At 38.0% G+C, this 15,956-nt stretch overlaps 2 protein-coding genes across 3 annotated transcripts in view; both read right to left on the bottom strand.

Annotated features, from left to right (window-relative positions):
• The window catches only part of LOC126380793 (neurocalcin homolog), a 67,417-nt gene that overhangs the window by 20,167 nt on the left and 31,294 nt on the right, over nucleotides 1-15,956 (bottom strand). The gene's annotated exons all lie outside the window — the stretch shown is intronic.
• LOC126380794 (neuronal calcium sensor 2) overlaps nucleotides 1-15,956 on the bottom strand; it is a 61,323-nt gene that overhangs the window by 14,523 nt on the left and 30,844 nt on the right. The window contains exon 1 of one of the 2 annotated variants that reach the window (XM_050030399.1): nucleotides 14,843-15,188. The exons of the other annotated variant lie outside the window; for it this stretch is intronic. The gene's annotated coding sequence lies outside the window, so the exon portion shown is untranslated. Of the gene's footprint in view, nucleotides 1-14,842; nucleotides 15,189-15,956 lie in introns of those variants that run through there. 2 annotated transcript variants of the gene reach the window in all.

Here is a 15,956-nt window from a genome sequence, read left to right as displayed (position 1 = left end):
GGCCATCAAACCCGGACACCCCGGACAGCCATGACCAAACGCATTTTTTTTTAATTTTTCATTTGTTCTCGCAACAGCCTCCAGGGCCTTTGGCGGCTCAATAATAACCCTGACACCAAGGTTGATGAGGTTGGTAATCCACCTCACAACCCACACAAGAGTTAAATAAAGTTAAAACGCAAATATTTTTATATTTTAGTTGTGTTTTGCTTGTAAGGGTTTTCTTTAATAAGGTCTAAAAAACACTATGGCCTACTATACCTGACTTACCCTAGTACCTAAGCCAGGTGCGCACACTACAGTCCATGTCAGAGAGCCGGAGTTAATGTAATGACTTGATTATTTCAAACAGGGTGTTAGTGACATCGTAACGAAAACTTTGACGGATGATTCAGACCATGATTCTGAGTTTGAGTGATCAAGTGGAATTTTCCGTCGCAAAAGTATGGAATTGATAATAATTTAGAAAAAACAGATAAAATATCATGAATTTTCCGACAGGAAATCCCACTTGATATCAACTCAGAATCATGGTCTGAACCCCCCCTCAGTATTCGTTACGGTGTCACTAACACCAATACTTACTTGTATGGATACCTGTATGTACTTGTACGGGGTGTAAGTGACATCGTAACGAATGATGAGGAATGATTCATTGGTTACGATGTCACTAACGCCCTGTATATATCACAAATCAAGACAGCATTTTTTTACCGAACCGGCGTGCGTGTATGAATCTATTGATAAATGTGGAAGCAAGAGAAGTATGTAAGGATCGAAACAAATGGAATTCCATAGTCTATGCTTACCCTAGTATGAGTTTATGTATGTGTACTTATAGATAGTATTGAATGGCGATATTATTAGAGTTGGAAAAAGGAAAAATAAATATCGTCGTTTAAAACTGGGAGCGTCTTTTAAATGGGGAAGAGAAATAAAAGCGGGCGTCAGACGAGACCTCGGGGCTTATATCGCTTGCTTTGTCACCGGAGCATATAGCCGCCGGGCAAACTTGAAAAATTCAATTTACGATAAAATAAAATGTCCCATTATCTACATGTACGTATGTAGCTCAAGTCAAAGGAAAACGTAGTGCAACGGCATACGTTCGAAAAGGAATTCAAAAGCAAAAGCGAATGAAATGCTGCCCACGCTCTAGATGTCTCAGAGATTGGTGCTTTACAATCTAACAGCTTTCTTTACTTAGAAACCCATATCACAAATTGAAACTAAATATACAGTAGCTTTCGCTGTAATATCGTCGACTGACACAAAGGTTCCTCGTAATACTTAATAAATATCTTGTAAGGTGCCACCCCATACACTTTCTACCCATTTATTCATCAAAGAAATTGTCTACAGCGAAGGTGGAGTCGATTCAGGGATCTCATTCTGTTCAACGTGACAGACAAGTTACAACTTGTCACCAGGCAGTTTCCATACCTATATTAAGTCGCCTATAGCAAAAGCCGCCGCAAAATGTTTCAAACGACTGGCACCTCTCTTTACTCCAGTGGAGTTATCAGTAAAAACGTTAATAGCAAAGGAAGAGATATGTCTACTGATACGATTAGAACACGTTCTATTCCAGCCTTTCCATTTTTCACTTAACTCAAAATTACGTTGTTTCGACTTCAACGTTTATTATATTTTTCCTACTTAGTATCTACGGCAACACTAAGTTCCGTAATACCTAGTAATATTATTTACTAGCTTTTGCCCGCGGATTCGCTCGCGTTAAATTCCAGATAATAATATTCCCCTTTCCTAATATACCAATTTTTAGGTTCCTACCTTCACCCCCTCTTTGGAGGGGTTGGGGGCAGATTTTCAAAAACAATATGATGCACGATATTTTTGTTAGTCACAAATAGTCCGCATACAAATTTTTAGCTTTCTACCTTAAAGATTGCGGAATGCTCCATACACACTTCCACCCCGCATTTTAGGGAAATGGGGGATTAGAAAGAGACCAAAAATAGCCTATGTCACTCTCCATCACCTCAACTATCTCTACTTAAAAAATCACGTCAATTCGTTGCTTCGTTTTGCTGTGAAAGACGGACAACCAAACAGGCACGCACACTTTTGCATTTATAATAATAATATAGTAGTAAGGATGATTCCTACCAAACCGAGTCCGCTGTGTTCTATGTTTACATGAAAATTCTCATTTCTTGGGGACAGTCATTTTCTGGAGACCATTTTCATTATGTAATGTAAAGAGACACCTTTACAATCAAACTTTGACTTACTTCATTTGGAAGGTAAAGCTTTCTTCATTGAGTTTGCAATTATCCGTGGAACAGCATAACGAACTATTCTCCATCAGAACTTAATGTAGACTGTTTATGGTATGATCTTGAATTGCCATATTACGCGTCGCCATAATTAAAATATCTTTTTTCTTAGCAATTATTTGATACTGAAGTTTGACGAACAAAATTTTCACTTCTGTTTAACAAAGGAAAGTCAAAGTTTCAGTTCAAATTAAGTATTATTTTATGCTTTTCAATAACGTCGTGAAACCTCATTACTATTTTTCCTAGCAAAATATACTTGAAGATTCAAAGTGGGTTGACTCTGTTAACATTCAACACTGTTTAGTTTAGCCAACGAAGGAACTGTCCACTAGTTAGCATTCAGAAAATATTGCCAATAAGTACTTTGTTCGAAACCACATTGCAATAGGGTAGTTTCCATCTAGTCAAATAAGTTGCTTTTTAGTTAACGTCAAAACACGATGCTATGGAATTTGTATGAAAAAGCATACTGTGACGTCATAGAAAAATGTGATAATATATCGGTCTTATTACGTTTTCTTGATTAAAATTACTAAATAAGTTAAATAGAAAAAAGAAAATGTTTTCCGTTAGGTTTAGATCTGTTTTTATTTAGTAATCAGAATTTCATAATTTATCTTCAACCTAGTACGACGACCCACTTTTGTTTAGGTATGTGTCAGGTATCAAATGCTAACATAACACATTTATACTCGTACATTTTTACGATCCACCCAAAGACAAAAAGAAGGATCATTATCAAGGGAAGAGATCCGATAGTGATATAGCGATCCTTTTGAGCGCGGAATAGAAAAAAGGGGTTGGAAAGGCCCTAACGCGCATTCAGTATGAAAACCGCTGTCGTCGTCTCAACCGCACTCGCTTTTCCTGCAACTCCTGCAAACAAATAACTACGATATCTCTACTGCTTCTCAATTTCCATAGCCACATGACCGGCAATGTATATTTTACGTGATAGGCTGCAACTTTTATCATTACTTTTCGTAAAATACTGCATACAAAAGTAATTTTTGATAAATACCCAATCATAGTAAGGTTTTTAGCTTTGCTGAGGTAAGCAGGGATCTCCTTGCATGATAGTCGATATTTGTTTTTTTGCCCTGCAGGTTATAATGCACAAGACGACCTTTTTTGTACTATCGCGGATCTCCGTGCGACATATGGCGCGCGTTTCATTCCAACCTCTTTCTTCTATTTCGTGCTTTTGAACAAAGTGTTACTATGCTATCTTAGAACTGAAATAGGTTTTCTCTGTCAACATTCAAGCCAGGTGTCTACTTGTGCTGCCGTAAATCAAGCTTGTTTCAAGTTTGATTTACGTGCATTACAATTTGCTTGACGCCCCGCGAGTCCGCCGTCAGCGCGGGGCGCGCGATCCCGGCGACACAACTGTGGCAATTTGCCAACACATTATGCCACCTTGCCGTGTCTACATAGCGTGTGGCCTCCGTGCAGTGAAAGTGGGATCCTTATTGGTACCGACTTAATTTCGCTCTCGATTTTTAACTTCCCAATGCAATAGAAACAGCATAGAAAAGTGACAATATCCATAAAAATATTACGCAACACTAGAAATCTTATCATGTAAAAGTATCTCCGCCGCTCAAAAAGGAAGCTCTCCGGACTGACTCAATCGGATATTTTTTTAAAAATCGAAACGTAATAAAACTTCATCGCGTTAAATAGATTAAACTCGAGGTTCGTGATTTTATATTTAGCATGATCTTGTTGAAGTGGATTATCGGATTCATAACTGGGTTTCCAAGAAAGGTAGGTATTACAGGTAGACAGCTAAAATAGAAATTGCAATTTGTTCGGAAATAGACGAAGGCGGTTTCCACGGTTGCATACAGCACGTAAAAGAATATTTCAATAAAACCACTACATTGAACCTCCTTTCATGAATGTAAAGATATGAGTATGTAATAATGTACGCATGTATTAATTTTGACATGTTTAACACAACCTATCGTAAATCACCAATATTATTAAAGAGGTTACTTCAAGTTAAACGAGTTTCATAACTTATTTTATGAAATGGAACGTGATCGCACATTTTGGTGAGTTTAAAATAAATTAAGTACGTTTGAACACTACATTATATTTTAAGAGGTTTTCTGGTAAGAAATGAAAACTTTCATCCAAATCTGTTGCTTTTACTTACTTTTGATAAGTATGTATTTGTCTACAATAGAAGAGCTTTTGTTGAAAACTTCAACTTTACAGTGTCAGCGGTTTAAGCCGTGCGCTGATATACCGACCAGTCAGTCAATACCTCCTTTTATAACTTACATTTTCTATAATAATACAGAATTTATATGCGTCATAAAATAGATAGTAAAACAGCTGGGAATCGTCAACACTACTGCAGTAAAAAGGAAAAACAGTAATTACCGTGTCAAACGAACACTCCTTTACACTTAGAAGGAAACTTGCCTCGCCGCGCCGACAGTTGTTTATTTATTATTAACACTGCTTCCTTTGCAGCTTTTGAAGTTGACACCATTTAACGATAAATTGCAATCATTTTGTCAATAATGTAAAGAAATATTAAGAACACGAAACTACTTTGAGAAGTCGACTGTTTCTTTTTAATAAGCTTCAGAAACTATAAAGCGCTTATAAGTTAAGTACGTCCTTCAATTGCTACAATTTCTACGAAAGCACAATTCAATTACAGACCAAAATAGGTATCGAAATTGTCTTAGGGGAAATAAATAAATTGTAGTGCAAGTAAATACAATAGGCACTGCGCAGAAAGGTAGCTTTAGAGATCTACGCGGTAACATTGCCATTTTGCTGATATGAAGATTTATAACGATGTTCCTGGCACTACAATTGCAACTGAACTAGTTGAATCCGGAATCTTGTTCATACAAGTTACAAACTGTCCGTTACAGTGGGGCTTGGAAATTCAACGCCGAAAACTAATTAATATTTGGAGCGAGCGCGCCAGTCGAACAACGCTAAAAAAGGACACCTGACGCAATACTACTACAAAAATAATGTTAATTAATTTTTCAAACTAGAGCACTAAATTACGTCCAGACCGTTCCATTATCAATATCTGTTCTAAGTAAGAACCAATGCGGGTGCTTAGAAGTTGGAAACTACCTCAGAACACGAAAATTAAAGTTTATATCTAGAGCAAACATTTCATGTCTAGAATCTACTCGTAACAATGTCGTAAGAGAAAGGGCTATTGCCTTGAAGAAATTAAGTCGCGACCCAAAGCAATTAGGTAAGGTGAGTAAATGGTACAAGAGGGAAGAGCGGTGAACTATTAACTGCAAGAGCACAGGGACCGACAACTTCCCTTAACAATAAAATTCTGCTTCAATGCTTAAAATATTGTAGTACGAAACAGCTCCTTTGGATCAAAGCAATGCTGCTAACAGTCACACCACAGCAGATGAAGTTATTTAGTTACATTTGCACCGCGTTCAAACAAGTTGTAACAATACGCGATAACTCTCTAACGTAGAGAATATTCTGCGAAATTTCGGTAGTTGTTAACTGTTGCAGAAACATCAGGCTGTACGGTTCTAAATTCTGACAGAAACGTTAATCAGGTATTTTGAATGCATTCACGTACGTGGACTTGCGAAACTGTGGTATTACGAACAATGAGCACAAAGTTCTATAGAAATGAGAGTGGACGCGGAATATAATTAACTACTATATTTGTGTCTCATCTTTCGTAGAAGAATAATTTATATTATAGTATTATCCCACCAAAAATATTTTAGTGTCAAATGTTGCCAAGAGGAGATCATGTCGATCGCAATGTTAAAAGTTATCAGACCTCATGTAGAGCCAAGCTTCTAACTCTACTAGCCCTACCAATACAAACACTAAGTTCTCAAACTCTACACGTTAGACAAAATATGGAGCTTGTCGGTTTCGTTGCTACACGAACTGTATAACAGAATGGCAATGAACAGTCAATAAATTTGGTACCTACCTTACGCTCATGTGACGGAAGCAAAATAGTTTTTTTTACCTTTTGCTCACATGATGGTAGTTGGAATCTGGAAGTACTTTATAATTTAATTACGTGTGATGCTCGTTAGTGAGTCAGTGTGAAAGTGAGTCAGTCAAAATCGGGAATAAATAAAATCTAAAGAATAATAGATATGCATCACTACAGAGACAACATACTTATGAGAATTTGGTATAATTCAAACCGACGAAGCGTTTCGAGAAAAAGTAGGTTGCCCTGCCCTTGCGCTTCGCTTTGCTAGTCTTGGCGGGGGCACTCCCGTACCCCCAGATAACATGTCAGTCACATTAACGAGCTTCATAAATGACAATAATAGGTACTGTTGATAATGACGTGTTCGGAGAAGCGAAATATTGCGCTACGGTACACCCTGCCGTTAATGATTGACGATTGCATTCGTGTAACCGCATACAGTATATATTGGATATGACATGAGCATGTATTCTAGTATTTGTCTGTGCTCAGCAGTCATCCAAGTGTAGGTAGGTAGTTGATATCCATCAGTGAGTAACTTCTAGCCGCTGAGAAACGGCCGGGCAATCACTTCACCCAATTAGACACCAAATTTCCATTAATCATGTCCACAGCTACAGTACGAGCTTAGCTCATACATTTCAGATGCTCAAGGTGACATTGACAGCTAAATACAATTCTAGATATATATCAAAAACACGATCTGCCATGTGCAACATACAAACAGTACAACGTTCTACAAACATATACAGGTTGTTAGTGACATCGTAACGAATACTGAGGGGGATGATTCATTCAGCTCATGATTCTGAGTTAATATCAAGTGGAATTTTCCGTCGCAAAGTTCATGGTTTTTTTTAATTACATATTTTCAATTTCGCGATGAATATTCTACTTGATATTAAATCAGAATAATGAGTAATCGATACGATGTCATTTACTTACACCTCGTACAAGTACGTGCAGGTAGCCATAGAAGTACGTGTGGGTGTTAGTGACACCGTAAGGAATACTGAGGGGGATGATTCAGACCATGGTGCTGAGTTGATATCAAATGAAATTTCCTATCGGAAATTTTTGTGGTTTTTTTTTTAATCACTTTCAGTTCCGTACTCTGTTACGATATCACTAACACCATGTATAGTTATATATTACTTACGGCCGTAATCCCGACGCGTATGGGTAAAGCCACAAATTATCAACCCCTTACATTTAGGGATCCCTTAGCAGCATTTAAGGGACCCTTAACGAAGACTTCGTTTTCACCTACGATTAGTTAGGTGTTAGCAAGGTGTGTAAGCAAGTATCTGATCGAAGAATATCGTAATTTAAAAGTTTTCTTGTTAGATGAATGTTGATGAAAATATTTTTCTACTTGTACGAATTCAAATTAGATATACTTTGATAATGCCTAAAGTAAACAGCGTAATTACGGAAGTTTTAAAGTATAGCTAATAAGTCAACACGTGGTTTTAGAGTAATCTTACATTTTCAAGGACAGATCTGACAAGAAACATTAAACCACACGCTACTAAATATATGGCAGTCGCTATCGGATGTCAAGGCAAAATAAATAACATTATGATGAAGTTCAGGATCGAAGCAAATGGAATTCCAGTCTCTGCTTGCCCCGGTGAGAAATAGGCGTGAGTTTATGTATGTATGTGTGATGAAGACACTGAATCGGCGTGCGTGTATAAAACGATTGATGAATGTGGAAAAAGCAAAAGAGGAATGCCAGATTCTAAGCAAATAGAATTCTATAGTATCTGCTAACCGCGGTAGGAAAAAGATAAAGATACCTATTATGAACATTAGAAGGAGTGTTGTAGAAACTACGTTGAGTTATTTTGTATAGAATCAACAGAAGGTCCGCTATTTTAGATGTGCGGGCGAAATAAATACTCAGTCGTATACTTGCATATTCACAACTTCAACAAAAATACACAAGGATGGAGATAAATAGAATTGTCACGCGGATTTTTAGTGAGCTCTTTTACACAACTATTATACAACATATAGAAGGACTTATTCGTTTGGATTCTTTAGGTTGCACAGTCACCTTTTTAGGGTTCCATGCCCAAAGGGTAAAAACAGGACCCTATTATTAAGACTTCGCTGTCTGTCGGTCCGTCCCGACTGTCACCAGGCTGTATTTCAAAAACTGCGGTAGGGAGACAGTTGAATTTTTCATAAATTATGTATTTCTGTTGCCGCTATAACAACAAATAATAAAAAACAAATATACAAGAAGGATCTCATGCAACAAACCCGATTTTTTGCTCGATATCAATACCTATTGTTGTTTACCTAGTCAATGGTTCGGAACCCATCGTGCGCCGGACTGACTCGCACTTAACCGATATTTTTTCTAAAACGTAGAAGTCTGGTGTTATACGTATCGGCAAAAGGAACCTTCCGCATTTTCCCTGGAAACTTGTGTTGGAGATTATTAGATCTTTAGCTATCATTATCAGCAATCATTTACTTCCGTGGCGTGATTCAGCGTTGCAACGCTTCGGGCGGCCCTGGCAAACGTTAGTTCAATACTTTTACATAGAAAAAAAACCGTTGACAAGCACGAGTGTTTTATAGCCTACGTGATCCAGTGGTGGAGCGTTGGGGTTACAATTCTGAGGTCGGTTCGTATCCCGACCGGCACATAATCGCAAAAATCACTTTGCGATCCCTAGTTTGATTAGGATATTTCAAGCTGATCCGAAAATAAGATGACAGGGCATGTCTAACAGGCAGTCTCGGCTATATTTACTTCATCATGTAGTCGTTACAATGTCAGGGGGTTTTCGCGGCTCAATAGTAACCCTGACACCAGGGTTCATGAGATCAGTCATTGATCTCACAACGACAGAAGACGAGCACACGTCAAGCGTCATAGCCTAGACCAAGAGGTTGATGAAGTCATTTTTAAAATATCACCTAGCTGAGCACAGGGTGTAAAGTTTTTATTTTATGTAAAAAATCGAATATCTAAATCAAATGCGAAGTAGACCGAGACGCCAAGCCTCTAACATGAAATGAAATGTAATACTTTGTTCTGATTTTGCTATCCTTTCTTTTGCAATAATGCAAATAAATTCTTCTTTTCTGAATTACTTATCGCGCTTACACAATCAAAAATATTCATCTAACATATAACTAACGGTCGAGTGCACAAATGTTACAGAGGATAAATGCACATAAGAATGTCTCTTATCTCACATATTACGAAGAGCTGTTATCACAGTTCAAATACACTGTGTTTAGAATTGGAGTCAAATAATACTCCTAGGTTATTTTACAGTTTCCGGTTCTTGTATTCAAATTCAATATTATATTCCCCTTGATTAAAAATGATTACGATCGAACCGTACCGATATTACAACATTTAAGTACAACATACAAAAATTTTATTGAAAAAAAAAAAAACAAAAATCTGCATACCAAAAGACGAAAACGAGCCGCACAAGAATATTGTATAATCAAATGCTAAAACCAAGCTATGAATCTGTTTGTAATTAATAGTTAAATAAAAACGTATTCTAAATACTCGTAAATATAATTTATAATGTTGATGGAAAGTATCGCAGGCGGGAACCAAATAAACAGACATAACATACATATTTACGTACACTTGAAAAATATACCTCCTCCTTTGTCAGTCGGGTAACAATGTACGGATTTATTTTAATTATATTTTATTACATAAAATAATTCCAAACCCCTTCGTAAACTTAATTCACCTGAGATAATTCACCTAGGTGCATTAAACAAACTTTTAGTAATCTTTAATCACCGGCACCGGGGTGCATTAAATTTACTTTTGAAAAACTTTATTCACCTTAATCACCTGGGTGCATTAAATTTAATTCAAGTTTACTTTATTCACCGAAGTATTGAACCTTTTGATCAGTAAAAATCCCTTCGTAAACTTAATTCACCTGAGCTAATTCACCCTCTTTAACCCAGAAAACATACTTTTATGGTCGGGTTTTGCAGAAAGACACCGAACTAATAATTATCTGGAAAATTTTCACACTACACTCAGTAGAATAAAAAAAAATTAATAGGCAGAAGCCTGCTTGATCTAATCGCGGCATTCAAAAAAGACGCAGATACCAAGCGCACACCAAAGCGACGTAGGTTATAACAAACGAAGAATTTATACTTGAGGCCCAATTAATATGAAAATATTACTGTAGGTCATTTTCTGGAAATGGTACGTTAGACCTTAGAACCATTAGGACTGGGTGAATAAAGTTTACTATTTATTTATATTAGATGTCTTTTGTTTCACCACGAGCGATGCAGGTGATTAAAGATTACTAAAAGTTTGTTTAATGCACCTAGGTGAATTAGTTCAGGTGAATTAAGTTTACGAAAGGTTCCAAACAAGTTTTGTGGATTTAAAGCCGGCACAGTAAAGAGGAAAAACTTTAGAACCCTGTCGCACTAACATATTATTTGTCAAAAAAAAAACATTAATACGACTTTAAAGATGATTTATTTCAGAATATGATAATATTAGGACTTTATATGTCTGTACTCATTTTTGGTGTTTTCTGATACTGACTAGTTGAAAGTTTGTTAGATTTCGTCCTACTAGGAACTGCAATTTGATCATTAATCAGTTGTCAGTTTTGTTTTGCTTTTACGTTATTGTTTCTGTAACGATGGTAAAGTCGAGAATACGCACTATTTTCGAAAAAGTGGACTGTTGTGGTACCAAAGCAGCTCAGACGTCACGCAATACGACGGACACGGTTATACCAGGTAGCGCAAGTGATCCCACGGCGCGTTTTTGGTGATATCTGTTCGGTTTTGGAAATTTTAAGCACAGCAAGCAAACCCCGTGAACGACCCGAGTGAAAGATCGATAACGATGAGTTAAAAGAGGTAGCGAAGGCCGATTCGTGCCAAACTACGTCCCGCGTAGCAAAAACCTTCTGCGCCAGTGACAATAGTACCAACACACCACACAACACAACTTACTTTTAATAGGCAAGATGAAGAAGCTCGGAAAGTGGGTATGAACTTGCTGAAAGGTACAGCAAAGTCATGTTGAAGCTTGTTTTAATTTGTTAAACAAGCAACAAATGAGGGTATTTTGAGTCAGACTGTCACTTAAAGTCACTGTTACTGTCACTGTAATATTGAGTGGATCCCGCATGCTGCCTTGGGGAGGTAACCAAACCATCCCAAATGTAAACTGAATGAAAAGAAGCTACTTATGACTCCATGGAGAACATGTACCGGCGCTACCAATTACAACGTCTTGTAATCTGGTACAGTAATTACCGCAGAGGTCTGCAGCTTAAACAGCCTTAACCATTTCTCTAGTCTACTCACTCTTTATGCTAATTCGTATAACACGACACAACAAATTGTCTCAAAATACAGAAGCTTCGTCCATAAACACTTCCGTCACCCAAAGCACTCACCAGACCTTGCCCTGATTTCCATATTTTTCCGAATTCTGATAACTTTTTAGAAGGGAAAAAAATGAATTCCGTTGAGGCAGTTACAAACGGTTTTGAAAAGTTCATCGATTCAAATATTTAACAGAGGTTTCGTTTAATCACTTAATTGTTTTACTTGGTTGGATAGATATTAATGAAAGAGAGGAAGAGTCCTTTGCCCTGCAGTGGGATGGTGTAAGCAGACAATACTAACCTTATTGTTGTTACCCGAATAATATACACGTACGTGTATATACCCGTTGTTATGTGACATTATAACGAAATCTTTGAGGGATGATTCACACCAAGATTCTGAATTGATATCAAATGGAATTTTCCGTCGCAAAAGTATGGAACTGAAAATAAGTTTAAAAAACCTAAAAAAGTTTAATGAATTTCCGACAGGAAATTCCAATTGATATCAACTCAGAATCATGGTCTGAATCATCCCCCTCAGTATTCGTTACGGTGTCACTAACACCCATACCTACTTGTATGACTACCTATATGTACTTGTACGGGGTGTAAGTGACATCGTAACGAATACTCAGGGGGGTGATTCAGACCATGATTCTGAGTTAATGTCGAGTGGAATTCTCCGTCGCAAAATTCACGATTTGTTTAGTTTTTTTAAATTATTTTCAATCCTTTACTTTTGCTATGGCAAATTCCACTTGTACATGTATTATAACCTTCTCAACCATATAACCTAACCAAATTTATTTTATTCTTATTTCTCTCATAAAACATCGAAACACTTTCAAAATATTGTTATATCATTAAACAAACGTAAAAATCTATAACAAAGATAACATAATTTTATTACTGGCAGTTTGGCCTTAAGGGTGTACGAAAATTCGTAATTCAAAATTTAGATTTTTAATTAGTTTTTTTCGAATAGATATAAAAACAAGAATATAACTTCGGAACTGATTTGATTTTTTTGGTGAGAAATGTATTTATGTACATAATCTAAATATGGATGGCCATCGTCCGTAGGTTTCACCTGGACTAACATGCTATTGACACGTAGATGGTTATTGACTAGTCACGATGCTGCCATATCATGCTATACACAGCCATGGCTTGATGTATGTCAGCAGTGATGCCTATTGTAAATGCGGGTGACATAATTTACATCTCTCTAACGTCATCATTGCATTTATAAATGTTATCTTCTTCTTAATGTGTGGGTTGTGAGGTGGAATACCAACCTGATCAACCCTGGTGTCAGGGTTATTACTGAGCCGCCAAAGACCCCTGACATGGCTCATGTAACGACTACGTACTTACATCAGTAAGTAGTAACCGGGACCAACGGCTTAACGTGGCTTGTAATGTCCAATCCAAACTAGGAATCACAAAGTGATTTTTGTGTTACGTCCCCACCAGGATTCGAACCCGGGGCCTCCCAACGCTCAACCACTGGACCACGGAGGCCGTATAAATGTAATAAAATGGACTGAATGGCTGAAAATGATTCGTGTTTCCTTCTAGCTAAGCCTTTACCAAATGATGCTGCTCGGTTCCCTACACGAACGGTGGGGCGATTATGAGTAATGACCTTATTACTTGCGACCTAAGGACCTTAACCTACTTAACAACACAGTTCCATTAAAAATCTTGGAATTTAGCGTGACGTGCGGAAACAAAGGAAATACTCAAATTGCTATAGGTATTACATTACATCTTTCTTTGCATCTATTATTAACCTGTAGGTGTGACATAAGGTTATTACGACTCCTTATCTTTGTAGGACAATGTAAGACTTTCCAAGCCACGTTCCTCAAAAACAATATAGATGGCACTGTGCAGATTTCACGTGTAAATTACCTATTTTCTCATTGCTCGGTTACATAATTAGGTATTCAAAAGTATAATATAATGGCAGTAACATACATAAAAATAATTGTTGCTTGATATTTGGACCAGATATGGTAAATAATTTTGTTGCTACCTATATTGCTTCCCTTTATTTTTGTCTGAATAATAATGGGTGGAAGATGTGTTGTGCCTGGGTGTATTAACAAGGGTCATCATTTATACGCCAAAACAAAGATAAAAGATGTTTATGTCTGTTGATCCATGAAATTAGAAGGTTAAACGAAGGCAACTCTAAACAGCGGAATTTACATTTTTTTTGAGAAAGTAGCCTGGATAGTTCCTCATTGAAAATGCAAGTTTTCATCATTTAACAGAACGACGCAATATGGTCGACGCTGTGCATATTGCGCTCTCGTGTCTCCATGTTAAAACGCTGGCAAATATAACTTCATCCAATAACTAGTTTATCGACAATACTCAATTAGAAAATATTTTCAATTATGACGTCGATTTATTGTGATTTCGTCACGGTATGCAAAATGTTCAAAAGTCAGTGTAAAGTTGGGATCGTGTGAATGGCTTTCAAAAGTGTGTCGTATCGCCACCTGACAGTATTGGGAAGCTTGTTGCTTGTCCCGGGCCCTGCGGGACGGACAAATTAAGAGTGAATGGAGGAGTTCCCCGTGACAATTTTGGTGGGAATCAACAGTTACATGGTTCACAATGACGCGATACCGCTATACTTAACAGAAAGTAAATCAGAACTCAAGACATGCGCAGTAACATGAAGAAAATTCATCACGTGCGAGAAACCTCTTTAACTCAATACCATTGTAATAAAATTTTATACAGTAGGTAGGTAGTACACTAACACCGCAACTACACAAACTATACATACACCAGCCGGCAGCCCTTTAAGAAAATAATGATTTGTGTTAATATCTCTACCCAGGTTGCCATGAACTCCATTCTGCAAATACCTTTGATACCGATCATTCCTGCTGGTTTACGATTTTATAAGCTAACTTTAGAAATATACAAACCAGATGGCTAGCTAACACTCAATAGAAATATTTCGATACATTTTCTCGACACAAATTTAGAAAAGGTACGTATAAGATAAGAATACATTTAATTTGTTAATACGCTCTGATAATATATGAAACGAAATTACGAAACTAAACATTCGCTCACGACTGCTAATAAATCACAAAACTTATAAAATAAATATCTAAAATAGAAAGCAACAGTAGGTACTAAAATTTGGTAATTTTACAACTTACCCTTGGATTTGGGCGCTAGTGATCGATCAAATAAGTGTTAGGGATCCCCGCTCGGTTGTCAGGTGCGCTTCGAGATGCGTGTACCGCGTTATCAATTAGCTTCGGTGAACATGATCGCGCGGATGAAACGGGTATACACAGCGCGTAAACAGTGCAGCAAGGCCGGCGCCGACGACGGCGAGCGCTGGGCGAATATCCCGAGAGAACGTCGTGCACGAGCGACCACACGAAACGCTCAGATCGATACCGCTGCTGCCGCGCGCTCCTTTTCGAGTGCCCGCTAACTACCGCGGCAAATGCAAACCACTAGTTTGCAACCTGCAACGTCGCACTCGACGGACCCGGACTGCGACCGATATCCTGCCTGCAATGATGATTCAACCTTATAGCGGCTGCTTCGCACAGGTTTTCATTATAAATGTGACGTAGTGGGGACGCATGAGAGTAATGCGGAGCATGCGCGGTGGAGGGTAGGCGCGGCGGCGCGGAGCGGCAAGGCGACGGAGGCGGAGGCGGCGATGGCGTCGGGCGGCGCGCGAGGGATAAAGCCAGGCACGTCACGCCGCCCGCCGCTGCTGGCGAGCGCCGCCGCCGACCCGTCGAGCCGCTGCCATACGCGCCTAAGACGCACGCAACACCATCGATCATCGACACGAACCGCTTGCGACTTCCAACACTAACTTACATTTACTAAACGTAAACTACAATTGAACTTTTGTCTTGGTATTGAAATTAGTAGAATCAGAAAGTATAATTAGATCGTATGAAATCAAGGAAAAATAATACCTATATAAAAATACCACATCCACTGAAATTGAAAACGCATAATATCCATTAATGGTCGAATGGATCACAACCACAGGGTTTAATCAACAATACGTTGCGCAGAGGAATCAGATTCATCAACGTTCCCCTGTGCTGTCGGGGCCTTGGACACGTCTACTTAAACCGGGATGCAAACCAAACAATAGCATGGAATGTTACGTACCTGATATTTGCAGAACAAAACTGATCGATCATTTGCGCAGTTGAAACAGATCTCAAACTAATTTGTATGCATAAAGGTTGAAGCACAAATTATTGAAATAGCCACCGTTTATTTCAAAAGTAAGGT

The sequence above is a fragment of the Pectinophora gossypiella genome, chromosome Z (assembly GCF_024362695.1).
Source record: "Pectinophora gossypiella chromosome Z, ilPecGoss1.1, whole genome shotgun sequence".
Classification (NCBI taxonomy): Eukaryota; Metazoa; Arthropoda; class Insecta; order Lepidoptera; family Gelechiidae; genus Pectinophora; species Pectinophora gossypiella.
The sequence above is the reverse complement of the archived record's forward strand: the minus strand, read 5'-3'. Positions and strand labels throughout refer to the sequence as shown.